At 38.7% G+C, this 5,527-nt stretch overlaps 1 pseudogene; it reads left to right on the forward strand.

The window, feature by feature from the left end:
* Positions 1–4,051: 4,051 nt before the first annotated feature.
* Positions 4,052–4,998, forward strand: LOC138848862 (RRP15-like protein pseudogene; annotated as a pseudogene).
* Positions 4,999–5,527: the final 529 nt, after the last annotated feature.

A 5,527-nucleotide genomic window follows, 5' to 3' on the forward strand; every position in this document is an offset into this window, starting at 1 on the left:
TTAATAGTATCCTGAAGATTCCCGACAATATGTTTTAGATTTCTAATTTCCTCTTCTTTTCTTTGGTCTGACTGTATCCTTTCCTGTGCTCTGCCTTCTAAGTCCAATATTCTCTCTTCTGCTTCACCCATTCTGTTTTTAAGGCTCTCTAATGTGTTTTTCATTTGATCTATTGAATTCTTCACTTCATTATGATTTCTCGTCACTATCACAGTTTCCTGTTCTACTAGTTGTTTCATTTCATTTTGATTCCTCCTTAATATTTCATTTTTATGAGAGAGATTTTCTATCTTGTCCATTAAGGATTTCTGTAGTTCAAGAATTTGTTTTTGAGAACTTCTTAATGTTCTTATCAATTTTTTGAGATCTGCTTCTTGCATTTCTTCTGTCTCATCATCCTCATAATCTTGAATTGGGGTGTCTTTTTTATTTGGGGGCATCATGGTGACTTCCTTGTTCTATTACATCGGTTTTTGTGTTTGTTGTTTGGCATTTGGAGATATTTGGTTTCTTCACTATGGTGTTTTTCTTGTTATACTATGACTCTAGATTAAGTGGACTGTCTGTTTTTGATGGAGCCTTAGAGGCTTGAGATGGGTGTGGCCTGAGAGTTCTGTTTGGTGTGCCAAAGGTGACACTCCCAGGTTAGGCTTGGTAGACCTCGCGTTCCAGTGGTGGTGTGTTGAGTCTGCCACTGGTGTCCCGAACTGTGGACTCCCACGCTCTCCACGCAGGTCCACTGTGAATCACTAGTTCCGGAAGAGTTTCTTCTGCTGTTTCTTCCCCTACTCTTCCTTGAACCTGCAGTATCTCCACTTTTATTGAACTGTCTCTCCCCAGACTATCAATGTGCTCCCTTCCTATTCCACCATCTTGCCACTCTCACTTGGAAAAATCTTCCATGCTCATGGATTGGAAGAATCAACATCATCAAAATGTCCACTCTCCCAAAAGCAATTTATACATTCAATGCTATACCAATCAAGATACCGAAGACCTTCTTCTCAGATCTGGAAAAAATGATGCTGAAATTCATATGGAGACACAGGAGACCTCGAATAGCTAAAGCAATCTTGTACAACAAAAACAAAGCTGGAGGCATCACAATACCAGATTTCAGGACATACTACAGGGCAGTTGTAATCAAAACAGCATGGTACTGGTACAGAAACAGATGGATAGACCAATGGAATAGATTAGAAACACCAGAAAACAATCCAAACATCTACAGCCAACTCATATTTGATCAAAGATCCAAAATCGATCCCTGGAGTAAGGACAATCTATTCAATAAATGGTGCTGGGAAAATTGGATTTCCACATGCAGAATCATGAAGCAAGACCCCTATCTTTCACCTTACACAAAAATTCACTCAACATGGATTAAAGACTCAAATCTACAACCTGACACCATCAAATCATTAGAGAGCATTGGAAAAACCCTACTAGATATAGGTACCGGCAATGACTTATTGGAAAACACCCCAGAAGCACAGGCAGTCAAAGCCAAAATTAACATTTGGGATTGCATCAAATTGAGAAGTTTCTGTACTGCAAAAGAAACCGTCAGGAAAGTGAAGAGGCAACTGACAGAATGGGAAAAATATTTTCAAAATATGCAACAGATAAAGGGTTGATAACCAGAATCTACAAAGAAATCAAGAAACTCCATAACATCAAAACAAACAACCCACTTAAGAGATGGGCCAAGGACCTCAATAGACATTTTTCAAAAGAAGAAATCCAATGGCCAACAGACACATGAAAAAATGTTCAAGATCACTAGAAAACAGGGAAATGCAAATCAAAACCACAATGAGGTTCCACCTCACCCCGGTTAGAATGGCTCACATTCAGAAATCTACCAACAATAGATGCTGGAGAGGATGTGGGGTAAAAGGGACACTAACCCACTGTTGGTGGGAATGCAAATTGGTTAAGCCACTATGGAAGTCAGTCTGGAGATTCCTCAGAAACCTGAAGATAACGCTACCGTTCGACCCAGCCATCCCACTCCTTGGAATTTACCCAAAGGAAATGAAATTGGCAAACAAACAAGCTGTCTGCACATTAATGTTTATTGCAGCTCAATTCACAATAGCTAAGACCTGGAACCAACCCAAATGCCCATCAACAGTAGACTGGATAAAGAAATTATGGGACATGTACTCTATAGAATACTATACAGCAGTCAAAAACAATGAAACCCGGTCATTTGCATCAAGATGGAGGAATTTGGAAAACATCATGCTGAGTGAATTAAGCCAGTCCCAAAGGGACAAATATCATATGTTCTCCCTGATTGGTGACAACTAACTGAGCACCAAAGAGGAAGAAACTTGTTGAAGTGAAATGGACACTATGAGAAACAGTGACTTGATCAGCTCTTGTCCTGACGGTTGATGTACAATGTAATACTTTATCCATTTTAGTATTTTTTTTTGTTCTAGTACCATTGGTTGAACTCTGTAATTAACACACAATTATTCTTAGGTGTTTAAATTTTAACTGAAAAGTGATGCCTGTTAGGAATTTGGAAAACATTATGCTGAGTGAAATAAGCCAACCCCAAAGGGACAAATACCCCTTGTTCTCCCTGATAGGTGACAACTAACTGAGCACCAAAAAGGAAACCTGTTAAAGTGAAATGAACACTATGAGAAACAGTGACTTGATCAGCCCTTGCCCTGACTGTTGATGAACAACTTAATATGTTATCCGTCTTAGTATTTTTTGTTTGTTTGTTCTACTTAATACTTTTGGTTGAATACTGTAATCAATACACAATTCTTCTTAAGTGCTGAAACTTAACTGAAAAGTGATCACTGTTAAATAAAAGAGTGGGAATAAGAGAGGGAAGAGATGTGCAATTTGGGATATGCTCAAGCTGACTTACCTCAAACAGTAGAGTTAGAAACATACCAGGGGATTCCAATTCAATCCCATCGAGGTGGCATGTACCAATGCCATCTCACTAGTCCCAGTGATCAAATTCTGTTCACAATTGATCATAATGATAGGACTAAGAACCAAAGGGATCACATAAACAAGACTAGTGTCTGCAAATACTAGCTGATAGAATAAAAAAGGGAGAGAATGATCCAACATGGGAAGTGAGATACACAGCAGACTCATAGAATGGCAGATGTCTTAAACAGCACTCTTGCCTCAGAATCAGCCCTTAAGGCATGCAGATATGGCTGAAAAGCCCATGAGAGTATTTCAGGCATGGAAAGCCAAGACACTCTGGGGGAAAAAAAAACCTAAAAGAAAGATCTCTGTGAGTGAGATCCCAGTGGAAAGAACAGGTCATCAAAGAAGGAGGTACCTTTCTCTGAAGGGAGGAGAGAACTTCCACTTTGACCATGGCCTTGTCTAAAAATTATCAGAGTCAGTGAACTCAGGGGGCTTCCATAGCCTTGGCAGCTCATAACAAGAGCCTAGAGTGATTACTGAGGCCATAAACAAGAGTGTCAATTTGTTAAGTCAACAACAGGAGTCACTGTGCACTTACTCCTCATGTAGGATCTCTGTCCTTAGTGTGCCATACATTGAGATTTAATGCTGTAACTAGTACTCCAACAGTATTTTTCACTTTATGTTTCTGTGTGGGAGCAAACTGTTGAAATCTTTACTTAATGTATGCTAAACTGATCTTCTGTATATAAAGAGAATCGAAAATGAATCTTGATGTGAATGGAAGGGGAGAGGGAGTGGATAAGGGGAGGGTTGCGGGTGGGAGGGACGTTATGGGGGGGAAAGCCATTGTAATCCATAAGCTGTACTTTGGAAATTTATATTCATTAAATAAAATATTCATTAAATAAAAAAATACAACAAGAGGTCATTTCACTTCACCTAAAAATTGCAGCTCCATCTATCACTTACAGTTTATAAGCAACAAGACTGCACTGTTTTATGATTGAGTAGCCTTTTTTGTGCATGTATGCCACAGTTTCTTTATCCAAAATCAATGGATGGACACTTAGTTTTTTTCTGTTTCTTGCTATTTTGAAAAATGTTGCAATAAAAATAGGAATGTAGGGAGAGAATGAGGGCTGCAGCTGTATAGGACTCACCTGTTAGTGTGGGGGAAAAAGCTGAAAAATTCACTAAAGAAGAAGAAGAAGGTGAAAATTATAGCCAAAGTCATAGCATCTGAGCTGGGAGAGGAGGTGAAAGGTGCTTCCGACAGTGGAGGATCTGTAGGAAGCTGTGGATCAGAATAGGGTCATTTTTCTGAAGATGAAGCGATAGATGCTGACAATGAGGATGATGTTGAACCCTGTGGCAAAGAAAAAGGAAAATGCCGCAGAAGCATGTGCTGGGACTAAGATGGGCTGGGCGGATGCCAGGGCTAAAACCCTCAACAAGAAAACTCCTAAAAGTAAACCCACCATTCTAGTCAAGAATACAGAACTGGAAAAGGAAAAAGAAAAGTTAAAGCAAGAAAGACTTGAGAGAAGAAAACAGCTTGATAAGAGCTGGGAGTGGGAAATGATGTGCAGAGTAAAGCCAGATGTTGTCAAAGACAAAGAAGCAGGGAGAAATCTGCAGAGAACTGCAAGGAGGGGTGTGGTGCAATTGGTTAATCCTGTTCAATACCATCAAAAGAATGTTGAAGAAAAGGGTAAAGAAGCTGGGGGCTGTATTAGAAAGTCTGCTAAGTTGATATCAACTGTTTCTAAGGAAGATTTTATCAATGTTCTGAGAGGAATGGAAGGAAGTACCAATGAGCAAAGTTCAACTGGGAAGAACTCAAAAGCCAAACAGACTGAAGTGAAATCAGAAGAGGGCCCAGGTTGGACGATCCTTTGTGATGATTTCATGATGGGAGCATCTATGAAAGACTGGGACGAGGAAAGTGATGGGCCAGATAACAGCAGACCAGGATCTGCAAGTGACTCTGACCTCTTAAACAATAGAGGCGACATAGTTTTCAATCAGTTAATTTTTCCAACAAAGATACTCTATCCTCCGACAGTTTTGGAATTATAATGATACCATTTGTAAGGAAGCCAAAAGACTTACCAGCTTTGATGTTCCCCCTTTACATGTAAACTTTGTTAAAATTGGATTTTCAACTTTTGTATAATTTTAGGCATTGTTCCTCAAAACATTTGCAACAAAAAATACATCCACTTGATCAGCAGGATTCACACTGTGCCAGTATGGTCAGATGTTTACAGTTGGTCATGTCTGTGCTAGGTTGTTTCAGTGTCACCAGTGTTTCTAGGCATGCAATGCCAATTCATGAATAAAATGAACTCTTTGAAGCTAACATTTCTCTGCCTTCCATTTTAGAGACTATGTTTGTAGCTTTTAGGAATGATGGATATTTTTTTGTCTGTTTTAGTAAGCTATTGAGAAACCCATGCATAAAATTAATATTTTTGATTTTGTGCAATGAATTTAATTTTAGGTAATCTGACAAATATTTTAAAAATACTAGATCTCTACTTTTATATTATTTCCTTTTATATACTAAGTAATATTAACAAGTACTTAACATTTACTTTTTAGAATT

Source organism: Oryctolagus cuniculus, chromosome 3 (assembly GCF_051225735.1).
Source record: "Oryctolagus cuniculus isolate XC-2025 breed Fujian yellow rabbit chromosome 3, ASM5122573v1, whole genome shotgun sequence".
Taxonomy (NCBI): domain Eukaryota; kingdom Metazoa; phylum Chordata; class Mammalia; order Lagomorpha; family Leporidae; genus Oryctolagus; species Oryctolagus cuniculus.